Source organism: Pinus tabuliformis, chromosome X, assembly GCF_031772625.1.
Source record: "Pinus tabuliformis cultivar Carrire ecotype Pingquan chromosome X, CPIR1, whole genome shotgun sequence".
NCBI classification, from domain to species: Eukaryota; Viridiplantae; Streptophyta; class Pinopsida; order Pinales; family Pinaceae; genus Pinus; species Pinus tabuliformis.
Genome location: NC_142308.1, coordinates 1,080,908,280 through 1,080,923,588, shown reverse-complemented (window position 1 = coordinate 1,080,923,588; position 15,309 = coordinate 1,080,908,280). Strand labels below are relative to the sequence as shown.

General features: G+C 40.0%; 1 pseudogene; it reads right to left on the bottom strand.

Moving 5' to 3' along the window:
* Positions 1-12,140: 12,140 nt before the first annotated feature.
* Positions 12,141-14,340, bottom strand: LOC149143573 (trans-cinnamate:CoA ligase, peroxisomal pseudogene; annotated as a pseudogene).
* Between the last annotated feature and the right edge of the window lie 969 nt (positions 14,341-15,309).

The following is a 15,309-nucleotide window of genomic DNA, read 5'->3' as shown; positions in this document are numbered from 1 at the left end:
ACACGGTCACAAAATTTCCTCAAATTTCAACTTCATTAAAAATAGAAATCAATATCACCATTGCATCTCGCTGATTGAGATCTTTCCAATGATAAACGATTTTCCTCAATCTAACTTACAGATAAAAAATTATGGCCATTTAAGGATAGGCCAATGGTGTACTTGCTACATTAGCAGAGTGTTTCCATATGGTAACCTTCCACCCCTCATGGAAGGTCCCCACCATCGATCCTTGCCACGTGCTCAAGTCACATCAACCCCTCTCGATCCCACCCAACCAGACTCTAATGTGCATCGTGACCCAAACACATTGTAGAAAGTTCTCGACCTCGACCTTAAATCCTCAGCGCTCACTCCAATGCCTCCTGAATTCATGAGGTCCATGGTCCCTAGATGACATAATGTTGATGTCATAATGTCCACATGGCCCTCCCTAAGCCACCACGCGTCACCCAATATTAAATCACTTAGATATAGTATGTGGTCAATGGTGACTACCACGTGGCACCCCATGAGTGTGCCACGTGGCCCTTAATCCCATGTCACTGTCACCTCAGCCTTACCCTGGGTCCCACTGGGTTCATGATCCATTTGTAAAGTGTGACATTCCCATTATAATTTTCTCGACCCCATTTTCCTTCGGGGTTTCAAGGTTGAGGCACTTCTACCATGGAGCTCAACTTCGGGCCTCCACATCAGCTTGCCTTGGTCTCCCCATATGTTACCAAAAAAGGCACAATGTCTGCTTAAGCCTATGATCACGACGTAAACCTTTTTCTGGGGATGATAATGTCCCTCCATCAACTATTTCATGGTTCTCTCCTCACCCCTTGATGAGTGTGTACACCAAAAACCTTTCCGAAGTCTGAGAGCTTGAGGCTTTGAGGTGATGTCAGGTTGATGTCTCTTGCCCCATCCCACTCCCTTCCCTCAGACGTGCAATACTAAAATTTGACTCTCTTTGGGTGAGATCGAGACTTCACCCATATATAATTATGTGTATGTATATCATCACGGTTCTCTTTAATCACACTTCTCGACACTTAGACATTGTCATTCCTATCCTTCCTGAGTCTTAATACCATTAATAAATTACTCAACCCATCTCTCAGTATTGAGGTTTTATGCCTTTGTACTCTTGATACAAGGTCTCCTTGCACATGCATAGCCACCTTCTACAATACATGAACTACAACCATGCCCATGATAGCTATAGTTACACACACACACACATTAGGATATGCAAATGTGTAAAGGAACAATTTCTTATAATTTAAACCAATGGTATAGGGCCATGTTCAGCCCAAACCATTTATAAATCAAGAGTCCGTTGGAAATACTGAGAGGGGGGGTTAATCAGAATTTCTTTTTCCGACTATTGTTTTACCAGTTAAAACATATATATTCAGAACACAAGATGAACAAAAAGAATAAATGCTTTTATTAATATAAACTGTGCAGTAAAATAGATACAATATATAGATGGTTGCAATCAATTGCCAAGCACCAACTTGGACTTTTGTGAGGCTCCAACCTTCAAAGCTCCAACTCTATTTTGCCAAGGCACCAGTCTTGGACTTAGGAGCACCAACTCCCAAGGAATTCAATCCTTCCAGTTCTTGAGACACCAATCCCAAAGACTCCAATCCCTCTTACTTCTGAGGCATCAACCCCAAGGACTCAAATCCTTCTCACTCATAAGGCACCAACCCAATCTTGTCAAGGCATGTTTGATAGTAATCTTCTGCTCTCAGAACTCTTCTCTGCTAAGTTATGTCTGTTTACAGCTTCACTGTAGTCTCCAAGCTACATATCAATGACAACCAGTCTTCTTATGAAGAAGTCTTTACAACTCTGCACACTGCCCACACATAGTCTTCAATAGCCTTCATGCTCTCTGATAATGTCTTCACACAACTTTAGTCAGTCTATTGTTAGTTGCACTAAGCTCTGCATAAAGAACAAGTTCTTGTTCAAGCTTATGTTCTCTGTTGGCTACTTCTCCCCTTCCACTGTTTGTTGTCTTGTTGCCCCTTTGGCCCTCTTTTTGTTCTGCTGGGTCCTCTCACTGCCTCTGTCTCCTCCAACTTATTTCCATAAAAAATGTTCAACAATGTTTAACCCCTTTAACAACATTCAACAACTTACCCTTCTGTTCTTTGCTTTTTTTCTATATATTTTTTTCATTCCTCATCCTCTGTCTCAGGTTTCCTTTCTTCCCCGGCTCTTCTACTTCCTCAACGCTTGCTTGTCTGTCATTGTAGCTTCCTCTATCTCTTCATGCTCTAGGACATGTTAATTCATCAGAGAGTGTCAAATAATCCACGGAGAACATGTATTCCTGGTTGAAACTATAACATCTCTCCTTTTGATAATGATAGCCGACATACAAAGAGCTTTATGTTTAATGGACCTGCCACGTCCTATCACAATCACAATCAGCTTGAATCAGCCCATTTAACTGACATTCAACCTCCTGAGAACAATTATCATAAGCCTTTCGGCCTAAAACACCCTGCACAAGCCAAATATTTAATTACACAGAGAATATGAGAAAAAACAGTCCAAAAGACTAAGGGGCGGACTTCAAGCAATATTAAACCCGCATCTAAACTGTATCGGGTCCGTGGCTTAAATCGCGATCGGTGATTCGTGACTCCCGGCAGTCCTCTATATGTCGGGCCCATGACACCGCCGATGGTCGACAGCCGATCCACCACTGGACGCAATATTATATTAAGCCAAGTTGTGATGTCGCATCGGGTCCACAACGTTCATCGCAATCGGTGCTTGGGTGTGGCAAGGCTTCATAATATGTGACGGATGCGATAATAGATTAAATTATATTGCAATGTTGCAGCGGGTCCGCATATATATGTATTGCTATCGGTGATCGCAAAGGGGCTGCTTAACACTGTATGACTTCCACTCCTAAAGTCCCGATGCGATATTGTGCGCTGGACCCGATACGACTTAATGCTCCTGTGTATAAGGTTTCAAGTCCACTTTCCGCCTCCGATAGTGTAAAGGCATATATACGTGGTTTTTGGCCTCCGATGGTGTATTTTCCGAGGATGCATAGTTTTGGCCGCCGATAGTGTTAAGCATATATATATATATATATATATATATATATATATGGGTTTTTTGGCCTCTGTTTGTGTTAAACACATTTATATATTGTTTTCTCCTTTGATAATGCATTCGCCTATATATATATATATATATATATATATATTCTCCACTCCTTTAACCCTGCATATATATATTGCTCCGCTGTTTCCTTTAACCTTGTATATATATATTTCTCCTCCAATACTATACACTGCTCCGTTAACTACTCTTCCATTGTGTTAAGTGCATATATAGATGGGTTTTGGCCTCCGATAGCTCCCGATTGTGTAATTTGCTTCCTCTGATGGCTCTGTTTTGGCATATATATATATATATATATATATATATATATATATATATATATATATATATATATTCCAAAGAAGAGGAGTAAATGGAGCAAATAGAGCAAATGAAGGAGCCATATATATATATATATATATATATATATAGATATATGGCTCCTTCGTTTGCTCTATTTGCTCCATTTACTCCTCTTCTTTGGAATATATATATATATATATATATATATGCTATGTTCTACTCACTCTATTTGCTCCTGTAGCTTTGAGAAGTCAGTTTTGGCTCCTCTAGCTTGGCAGTGTCTTTCAAAGACCTCCTTGCATATATGAATGCCTCTCTTGCTCTGATGTTCTGTGATATGCTTTGATATGCCTCCTTTGGTAACTCCTCTTGCTTATGGCTTGGCTATCCTGATGGCCTTTCTCCTGTCTCTCCATGGATCTGCTTGACTTCCCCTTGGCTTCTAATATCTAGAATATTGCCATATTAGTATCTAGAATATTGCCATATTGACATCAATGACAACCTAGGTCAACAATCTCCCCCTTTGTTATTGATGGCAATATTCTTCTTCTCTCCCGCTTTGACATGAATGGCAAAGGAGTGCTTTGGGACTCCCCCTATCATACTGCGTCTATTCTTCATGAATGGTATATCTTCATGGGTCTGTGACTCCCCCTGTCATAGTGCTCTTCTTCTTTTTACTCAAGATAGAAGGATTGATGCTTTATCATCAATTAGCACATTATTCCCTCTTCATGTCTCAGAACTACTCTATCATGGCTTCAAAAATGCTTAAAGATGCTCTACTTTAATGCTTTCATTCAAATTGCAAATGGCCATACACCAAGTGTCCAAGTCCAGGATTTTATGCTTCAATCCATATTGACGTCTCCATAGGCAAAATTGAGAGACCTTCATAGTCAGAATTTAGAGAAAAATGCCACTGAGATTGTCTTTCTTGCCATCTTTCTTCAGATCTTAGTTTCGTTGTGTCTCCATGCTTCTCTTATATCACTGCCATCCAATGTTCAACATCATTTCATTTGGGTGAAATGGTGAGAGGTTGTGCCTTACCGTTGCTATATTTTATCAGAGAGGTTGTGCCTTTTGCCATGTTATTTCCCTAACAGATTTAGATATCTAGTCTATGCGTGTGTTTTAAATCCAATCACTGATTTACGTCTTCATGCAATGCTTCAGTTTTGTTATATGCTGCCAGCTTCTCTTATTTCAATCTTCATTCAAGATGTATCTGTTTGTTTGAAGATTGCCTCTATTAGTGTTCAAAATTTATCTGTTCTCTCATTAAATCCCTGAGTTAAGACATAAACTTCTGTGATAACAACACCATAGTTGTTTGCGCTATTTTCTCTAGCATTAGATGACTTTCTCTATTGCTTCAAATACTACTTAGTGATTAAGTGGAAAGCATCTTTAACAATAGTCCAAAGAATGGTTACAGGATCATATTCTTCAATGGAGTACCCCTAAGAAATGATCTTTATCAAAGAATCACTGTTAATATAGTTCAACAAGGATTTCATAAGGACCTTTTCACTTATAGCTTCAACAATAATGATCAAGAATTACAGGCTCCCCCTGACTGTATGTATCATCTCCTTTTGGCAGAGTCTTCTCATGGAATGCTTAGATTGTCAAAATTCAGGCCAATGACATATGTTGTTGGCTGGAGAGCTCCAGGGAATTTCTGATTGTATTTCCTTCCTTCTCCATACTTGTGTAACTTTCTTCTTTTGCATGGTTCTAGCTTGTTTAAGAGCCCAAGTTAAGTTACAATCACGTGCCATGTGACTAATGTTGTGACACTTGAAGCATTCTACATTGTTCATGAATAAGAATTCATGATTTCTTCCAACAAAATTGTTTCTTGGAGATTGTTGGGGACTATAATATCTATCTCTATGTTAAGCTTTACAGTCTTTTTCCATGTGACCAAAGTTTGTACAGGAATAACATTAACCAAAAAATAAATTTTGTACCTAGGAGATGGAGGTTTCCTTGACGTATTTTTGAAGCCTTTCTGCCTTGAGATCCTTTGATGATAACCATTGCTTCTCACCTCTTTGACATCATCTACATTTCTTCTTGGAGCTGGTTTTCTTCTTGGAGTAGGATTTCTTCTATTATAGCCTTGATTTTTCTCCTTGCCTTTGCTGGAGCTAGGAGCACCACCATTTCTTTCTAGCTTCTTCACATCTCTTTTGTTTGAAGCATTTTCATTCTTGTTTGAGGATTCACCTGCATACCCGAGGCCTGATTTATCAGATGGACATCTGTGATAGCTGAGCATGTCATCCAAGGCTTGAGAGCTCTTCAAGATTTTGTTCATCCCTTCAACCTTTGTTCTAAGGAAGACAATCTCTTCTTCCAATCTTTCACACTCATTATTCTTCTTGGCAAGTTGTTTCTCAGTTTCTTCCTTGCTATGAGTAGCTTCATCTGCTTCTATTTTAAGGGAGATGATATCTGACTTCATTTTGAAGATTTCTTCATCCTTTTCTTTCAATTGATAGATCATGGTGTTTCTTTCCTTTCCTGCTTCATCAACCTGTCCTTCTATGACTTCCAATGCTTCCATGGTCTTTTCAACTCCTTGTGCTTGTTTCCTTGCTTCTTGTAGTTGAGACTTGAGAGAGGAGACCTCTACCTTGTACTGACCAATCTCTTCTTCAAGTTTGTTCAAGCTCTTGTGCCTTTGTTCAAGTTGACTTGACAAGGTATCTTCCTGCTTCTTTGCTTTATTCAATTGATTTGTCATGGATATGACTTCTTCATGACGCTTTCTTTTGATTTAATGAAATTCCTTCTTAAGCTTGGCAAGCTCTTCATCCATTTCTTGTACTTGAAACTTGATGAGGTCAACTTTCTTCCTTTCTTGATCTTGGTCACAAACTAGTGCTATCTTCTTAAGTTCCTCATTTTATTTTTTCAAAATTTTAATCTCTTCCATGGCAGTCATAAGTTGAGCGAGGAGTTCTTCTACAAAATCTTTTTCATTCTCTTCATCTTCTATAATGGGTTCTGGATTTCCTTCTTGATCTCCATCATCTTCATGACTGATGGTCATGGTCAATGCCCATTTTGAGTGAATATCATGAAGTTTGTCCCATATACCCTTTGCTGATGAACATTTTCCTAGATTTTTCTTTACAGAATCAATTAGCCCATTCAAGATTGCCTTCATTGCTTTTGCAATATACTCCTTGGATTCCTCATCCATCCTACTATCAGCAATCACTGATTTCCAGATTTCAGTGCCTTGAGTCTATAGGAAATTCCTCATTCTTGCTTCCCTTGAGCCTTGGAGCCTCCTCAAATTGATTTTCTTCTATTTTCATAGTAGAGGGAGACACATCCTTAGGAGGATTGGAGATTTTCTTCCTTGACCTCGCCATTTGTGTTCTAAAGGTCAACCTTCAAGATGTTAAGCTTTGAATGAAGGTACTGGCTCTAATACCAATTATTGGAAATACTGAGAGGGGGGGTGAATCAGTATTACTTTTTCCAACTATTGTTTTACCAATTAAAACATATATATTCAGAACACAAGATGAAGAACAAGAATAAATGCTTTTATTGATATAAACTATGTAGTAAAATAGATACAATATATAGATGGTTGCAATCAGTTGCCAAGCACCAACTTGGACTTTTGTGAGGCTCCAACCTCCAAAGCTCCAACTCTATTTTGCCAAGGCACCAGTCTTGGACTTAGGAGAACCAACTCCCAAGGACTTCAATCCTTCCAGTTCTTGAGACACTAGTCCTAAAGACTCTAATCCCTCTTACTTCTGAGGCATCAACCCCAAGGACTCCTATCCTTCTTACTTTTGAGGCATCAGCCCCAAGGACTCCAATCCTTCTCACTTTTAAGGCACCAACCCTAAGGGTTCCAACCCAATCTTGTCAAGGCATGTTTGATAGTAATCTTCTGCTCTCAGAACTCTTCTCTGTTGAGTTATGTCTGTTTACAGCTTCACTATAGTCTCCAAGCTACAATATCAACAACAACCAGTCTTCTTATGAAGAAGTCTTTACAACTTTGCACACTGCCCACACATAGTCTTCAATAGCCTTCATGCTCTCTGATAATGTCTTAACACAACTTTAGTTAGTCTACTATTAGCTGCACTAACCTATGCATAGAGAACAACTTCCTGTTCAAGCTTATGTTCTCTGCTGGCTACTTCTCCCCTTCGACTGTCTGTTGTCCTGTTGCCTCTTCAACCCTCTTTCTGTTCTGCTGGATCCTCCCGCTGCCTCTGTCTCCTCCAGTTTATTTCCATAAAAAACTGTTCAACAACGTTTAACCCCTTTAACAACATTCAACAGCTTACCGTTATGTTCTTTGCTTTTTTCTATATATTTTTTTCGTTCCTCATCCTCCGTCTTAGGTTTCCTTTCTTCCCCGGCTCTTCTGCTTCCTCAACGCTAACTTGTCTGTCGTTGTAGCTTCCTCTCTCTCTTCGTGCTCTTAGACACATTAATTCATCAAAGAGCGTCAAATAATCCAAGGAGAACACGTATTCCTGGTTGAAACTCTAACAACGCTCCTTTTGATAATGATAGCCGGTATACACAGATCTTTACATTTAATCGATGTGCCACGTCCTATCGCAATCGCAATTGGCTTGAATCAACCCATTTAACTGAGGTTCAGCCTCCTGAACCATCAAAACAATTATCATAAGCCTTTCGGCCTAAAACACCCCCCGCAAGCCAAATATTTAATTACATAGAGAATATGAGAAAAAAACCGTCCAAAAGACTAAGGGGTGGACTTCAAGCAATATTACACTCGCATCTAAACTGTATTGGGTCTGCAGCTTAAATCACAATTGGCGATTCACGACTCCCAACGGTCCTTTATATGTCGGGCCCATGACACCGCCGATGGCCGACGGGCGATCCACCACTGGACGCAATATTATATTAAGCTAAGTTGTGATGTCGCATCGGGCCCGCAACGTTCATCGCAATCAATGCTTGGGTGTGGCAAGGCTTCATAATATATGCAATTGTGATGGATGTGATAATAGATTAACTTATATTGCAATGTTGCAGCAGGTCCACATATATATGTATCGCTATCGGCAATTGCAAAGGGGCCGCTTAACACTGTATGACTTCTGCTCCCGAAGTCCCAATGCAATATTGTGTGCCGGACTTGATACGACTCAATGCTCCCATGTATAAGGTTTCAAGTCCACCTCTGCCTCTGATAGTCTAAAGGCATATATACGTGAGTTTTAGCCTCCGATAGTGTATTTGTCGGGGATGCATAGTTTTGGCCGCCAATAGTGTTAAGCATATATATATGGGTTTTTTGGCCTCCGTTTGTGTTAAACACATTTATATATGGTTCTCTCCTCCAATAATGCATTCACCTATTTATATATATATTCTCCACTCCTTTAACCCTGCATATATATATATATATTGCTCCGTTGTTTCCTTTAACCCTGTATATATATATATATATATTGCTCCTCCAATACTATACACTGCTTCGTTAACTGCTCTTCCGCTGTGTTAAGTGCATATATAGATGTGTTTTGGCCTTCGATAGCTCCCGATTGTGTAATGTGCTTCCTCTGATGGCTCTATTTTGGCATATATATATATATATATATGTGTGTGTGTGTGTGTGTGTCTCCTCTGTTTGCTCTGTTTGCTCCGTTTGCTCCTCTTCTTTGGCATATATATGGCATATATATATGCTCTATTCTGCTCGCTCTATTTGCTCCTATAGCTGAGAACTCAGTTTTGGCTCCTCTGGCTTGGCAGTGTCTTTCAAAGACCTCCTTGCATATATGAACACCTCTCTTGCTCTGATATCCTGTGATATGCTTTGATTTGCTTCCTTTGGTAACTCCTCTTACTTATGGCTTGGCTATCCTGATGGCCTTGCTCCTGTCTCTGCATGGATCTGTTTGACTTCCCCTTGGCTTCTAGTGTCTAGAATATTTCCATATTAGTATCTAGAATATTGCCATATTGACATCAATGACAACCTAGGTCAACAGAGTCGTAAGTGAGCGTAATACTAATTAACCACACATAGGGAATGTCCATTCCTTACTGATAGCATAAGCATTTCAACCACGATACTAAGCGGATAAATTGCATCCATACACAGAAATAGGCATTCCCATCATTGACACACACATTTTCATAATGGAAATAAGAATTCACATTATATTCACATAGATAGTAGCACAATTAGGCAATTTATCTTAGGATATAGATGATTGACATATGAGATTAGGACTTCAATTCTCCACCCAACCTTAGGCTAATGACACTGCTACTCTTAACTATAGTCAACCACCCTTGAGCCTGATTTAGAGATTGTGAAGGGAAGTGCTCAATGGATATTCACACTCGTCATATGCACATTCACATGGGAATCCATAGTCCTGAACACTTCCACTTGGTCCCCAAGAATCTAGAGTGAACAGTGTCTCCACCTAATAAAATCAAAATCTAGGGAATCTAGAGCCTCTAAGGTTCAACCCCATAACTAGTTCAGGGAATCTATAATTTCTCAAGCTCCACCCCACAACCAGTTCAAGGAATCTATAGCTCTATTCTCCTCCCCAATAATACCACAAGAGTCCAGAGAGTGAGTCTCTCCACCCACTGTGCACATTAGGAATCTAGAACCGAGTTCCTCAATCTGTCTCTTATAGGAATCCAAAGCACACTAGATATTCCACCTAATGGCCTCCATGTGAATTCATAGAGAAGAGTCTCCACTTGTTAGTCAAACTCAAGAATCCAAAGCTTTTTCAAGCTCCATTAGACATGCAACCACAAGAATCCAGAGCACTTGCTCCACCTAATATCTTCCTTGGCAATGTTGTTTCCCTCTTGTTATCTTGTTCTCCTCTCGCCTATGTTCCACTCGACTTTGTCTCCTTCAACCTCCACCCCCAATTCCATCTCGTCTATTTTTCCCAACACATTGTATGATTTTGTAGGGACCAGAGTCTCCTCTGCCATGAAAAAGGGTTGGCTCATCCTTTTTCCTCCCGTCCATATGCATCCTTTAATTATCATGTACAATTCTCTCTCCCCTTCTATCAATGGTGCATACACAACTTAAATGAGTTGCTTTTTTCTGTTCAATTCAGGGGCGTGCATGAAGGCACTACTCCAAAAGGTATCTAATGTCTATCTTGTATTAATAAATATGGCCAACAATGTTGTTCCTTCAATTATAAGAACGAGTAACAGTTAAATGCAGGGTTGGCTCCACAAGCCATCTCCCCCTTCACATCCACAGACTCTGAATCGATGTCCCTCTCAGCCTACTTATCCTATTTTATTATTTACATTGATACACAGAAAATTACATGGTAATGTTTACAACATTATTCACAAGAGGATGATGATGGGGTTGTTACACAATGGTTGTGTAAACATTATAATGAGGGGTTTTTAATATCAGTGGGTTTACAAACCCTTAATCCAATCTATCTCTCTAATACCAATCCGAAAGGAGAGAGGAGGAAACCACACAATAATACAATAGCACAACAAAACATGGGAACGGAGGAAACCATACAATAATACAATAACACAATAGAACATAATAGATTTGTGGCTTTGTAACTTGAATTGATTAATTTAATTGCTTGAGGACACATGATCAAATATACTCAAAAACACTAATAATAGATATGTTAATCTTACCTCAAACATGCATGAGTAAGTGTTCCTAAATTTAGACTCTGTAAACTTTGAGATAATTGACATAATTAACAAATTCTCAATCTTTCTCAAAATAGCCCAATCTTCTATAATAATAAGTTATACTCTAGACAAAATGATACCATAAATTTTGAATATAAATTCCTTATTTCCTTTGCTTTGTTTAAATGTAATTATGCCTATAGGTGTGTCTATTTTAGAAAAGGGCTTAGAATTTTAATTTAAACTATCAATTATTAAAAATTATTGCCTCAATTGTAGCTATTTAACCTCTAGGAATTATTCTAGAATATTTCTTAGTAGTAGTCACAAATCAAAGGTTGAGATTTATCTCCAAAGTACTTACGTCTAATTTTCCCTTTTGATTAAATTGACTAGGTAGAAGAAAGTGTGATGTAAGGAAGTGGTATAGTTAAGTCATGGTATTGTAACCAAACCTATTTACAAATTAAAAATATATACGAAAAAGTGAGGTAAAGTGAGACAAAACCTCCATGATTAAAAATCTTGTTAATATATATATTTTTTTTTTTTTTAATTTTACATTTAAATCATCTTAATCTTAATAATATTTTTTAAAAATTATAATTTAATTATAATTTATAAATTTTTTAATACACATTAAATAATTTTATTGGTGATGGTTGTGTTAGGAAGTATTATATAAACCGTCAAATTCTTTATAACTAAATACAACCAATTTTTTTTAATATTTTTTATTAATTTAAAAATATAAATCGATCAATTTTGATACTCGATGAGCATTAATATTTACCAATAATTTAACTAATATAACTAAACCAATTTAGTAAACTAATTATTATTACTAAATTGCAATCCAAACCCTTGTGTTCATCAAGCAAGAGATACGAAAACCGTAAAACAAAATGTCCTGTTCTATATTTTTACAAAACAAAATGCTTTTGAATAAATTTAGATATTTTTATTGAAACGTACATGTGTGATGGGAAGTGTAAAACCTGAAACATGAAAAGTTATTGAAATTACAATTGCTACATGGAATCTCCACTGAGCTGAGGTTGCTGTGCTCAACGGATTTTCTTGCTATGTGACAAGATTGAATCATAAATTATTCTATACTATCTATGTTTCTCCTTAAAGCCATGGAGAGAGCTGTTTATTTAAAGGCGGGATTTGGCGACAACGTAGTGCTCGCCATCATTGTCAAACTGTGGCCGATTTTTCTGTCTCGACGCCGCTGGCTTGGTCCGGCCGACACCTCGGGCAGAAGCTTTAGCTGTTGAAGCTGTGGAAAGATGTTTGGCCTGATCTCTCAACAGGTTTTTCAGTATTTTGTTTGTGGGATTCTTCGGCAGCTCTGTCAAGAAGACGACAGCCTTGGGAACCATGTAGTGCGGGAGCTTCTCTCTGCAGAAAGACACAATCTCTTCTTCTGTGATGATGGTGTCATCGTTGTGCTTTCTCTTGATAAAGGCGCAGGGCGTCTCGCCCCACCGGGGATGGGGCATGGCAACCACAGCCGCCTCGGAAACGAGAGGGTGAGTGTACAGAACGGACTCCACCTCCACACTGCTGATGTTTTCTCCGCCTGAGATTATGACGTCCTTTGAACGATCCTTTATCTCAACGTACCCGTCGGGATGGACGACGCCAACGTCACCAGTGTGGAACCAACCGCCTTCAAAGGCTTTGGCGGTGTTCTCCGGATCGTGCAGATAGCCCTTCATTATGCCGCTGCCTCTCAACATGATTTCGCCCATGCTTTGCCCATCTCTTGCCACGCTGGACATGGTCACTGGATCCTTCACGTCCACTTCCTCCAGACTCAACACGCCCACTCCTTGCCGTCCTTTGAGGGCAGCTCGTTGGGCTGGGGAGAGTTGAGCATCGTCCCATTCGCTCTTCCACTCGCAGGCGAGAGCGGGGCCGGTGGCTTCAGTGAGGCCGTAAGCATGTGTTACGATGAAGCCCATGTCTTCAACCTTAGACAGAATTGCGGGAGCTGGAGGCGCCCCTCCGGTGAGAACCTCAACTTTTCCGGGCAAGGGCTGTGGATTTGGGTAGTCGAGGAGGATGTTGAAGACAATAGGCGCGCAGCAGAAATGAGTGACATGATGCTGCTTTATGGCTCCGTATATCTCTTCCGCAGTCGTGTTGCGGATGCATACGTTGGTTCCGCCTCTGGCTGCGATGGCCCAAGTGAATGTCCAGCCGTTGCAGTGAAACATGGGAAGCGTCCACAGGTAAACCGGCTCTCTTCTCATTTCCCACAGAAGCAGCATAGACATGCTGCTCAGATATGCTCCTCTGTGGCTGTACACCACTCCTTTCGGTGCCGAAGTCGTTCCAGACGTGTAATTCAAGGCAATCGCCTCCCACTCGTCTGCGGGCTTTACGGGCTCGAAACGTGGATCCCCGCCTCGAACCAGTTCCTCGTAAGTGCCACTGATTACGACCCCAACTTGCTTAACCAGTCGAGCAATGTGAGCAGCTAGAAGGCCATCATCAAGATAATGTATGAGGATCGGACTAGGAATAAGGAGAGGCGATTCGAGAAGGGTGAGGGCGTCCTTGGCGAGGGACAACAATTGCTAGTCAACCAGAAAGAGCTTGGCGCGGGAGTGGGAAAGAACGGTAGCGACATTGCGTGTGTCGACACGAGAATTGATTGCGTTGAGAACAGCCCCCGCCATTGGAACGACAAAATGCGCCACATAAAGCGCAGGAACATTGGGCGCCAAAACTGAGACCACGTCCCCTTTCCGAATTTTGAGACGATTGACAAGTGACGACACCACACGTCTGCAACGCTCCGCGGTCTCGGCCCATGTAAAGCGAACACCTCCTTGATCATAGATTATGGACGTCCGCTTTGCATACACCACCGCCGCTCTGTCGAGAAATGTCACAGGCGAGAGAGGCACATAATTCGCCCCGCACTTTCCCAGAGCCTCCATTGCAAATCACTAACTACTTCTCTCACAGATTCACCACTTGGGCCCGAGCGAGCTATCTAAGCAAGAGGGATAAATCTAGTAAATCTAGTTGCTAGAATGCGCAGACACAATAAGATAAGGGCATGAATGAATGAATGAATCAGAGACTCTGGATTTGGTTATACAATAGCATAGGGAAACTTGATAAATCTAGTTGCTAGAATGCGCAGACACAATAAGATAAGGGCATGAATGAATGAATGAATCAGAGACTCTGGATTTGGTTATACAATAGCATAGGGAAACTTGATTTATATAGAACAGGGGGACAATTTTGTGACCACACAACTTTTGGTCGGTGCGAAAAATGCGCTGGAAGAACGCTTACAGTAACTTCATGGAAGCCTTGAAATCTAGAATAAGGCCAATAATGGCATGCGGTGGAAGCTTCCCTGATTTTGTTAGCCCACTTCTGTTATTGTCAGAGCCGAATTTTTTGTGTGATCTAGAAACCTTGGACCACGTGGCTCCACATGTGGTTCCAGGTAGCATGTTCTTGTGGAGGAATTCATCCAACTTTAAATATGACCACAACCTGCAACGGCTCAGAGCAGTACATGGACCCCCTCGGACGTTAGAAATTACGGAGAAAGAACAGAGGAAAGATAAGGAGATGCAAAGATTGACTAATAAATCATGTGGAAACTAGATAACTTTGAAAATGGTGTCGTGGGGACGTGCTGACCCGATGGCGAAGGATTCGGGCGTAATTCATTCAAACGCTTTTGACTGATACAGTTCCTTGCCCTTTATAATCGGCTCGTAGTCAAAATTCCTGTGCACATTATTCGGCTGCGTAAGTCTAATGCACTCATTTCTTGTGATCCCATGTAAAATTTTAATGAATGGATACTATTCCTTTGGTGTACTTGACCATTAAGCAACTCAGGAAAACAACCCGACACTTTTTAGTATGAATTTTTTGCTGAATGTCCAATCACGTTGAGTGTTCATCACAATTTACTATACTAATTTTATAATTAAAAGACAGGATGATTTATGCGTGAGTTTATGTTTATTCCCACTTAGGAAAAAATGGGGAAAAATATCTTTATATGCTAATACAAGAAATATTACGTCGATATACCTTTCTGGTTATCATAAATTATAATTTTTAATAGCAAAAATTGATGTGTATTACTAAAATTTAAGATTTTTGAAATCATATTCTTTT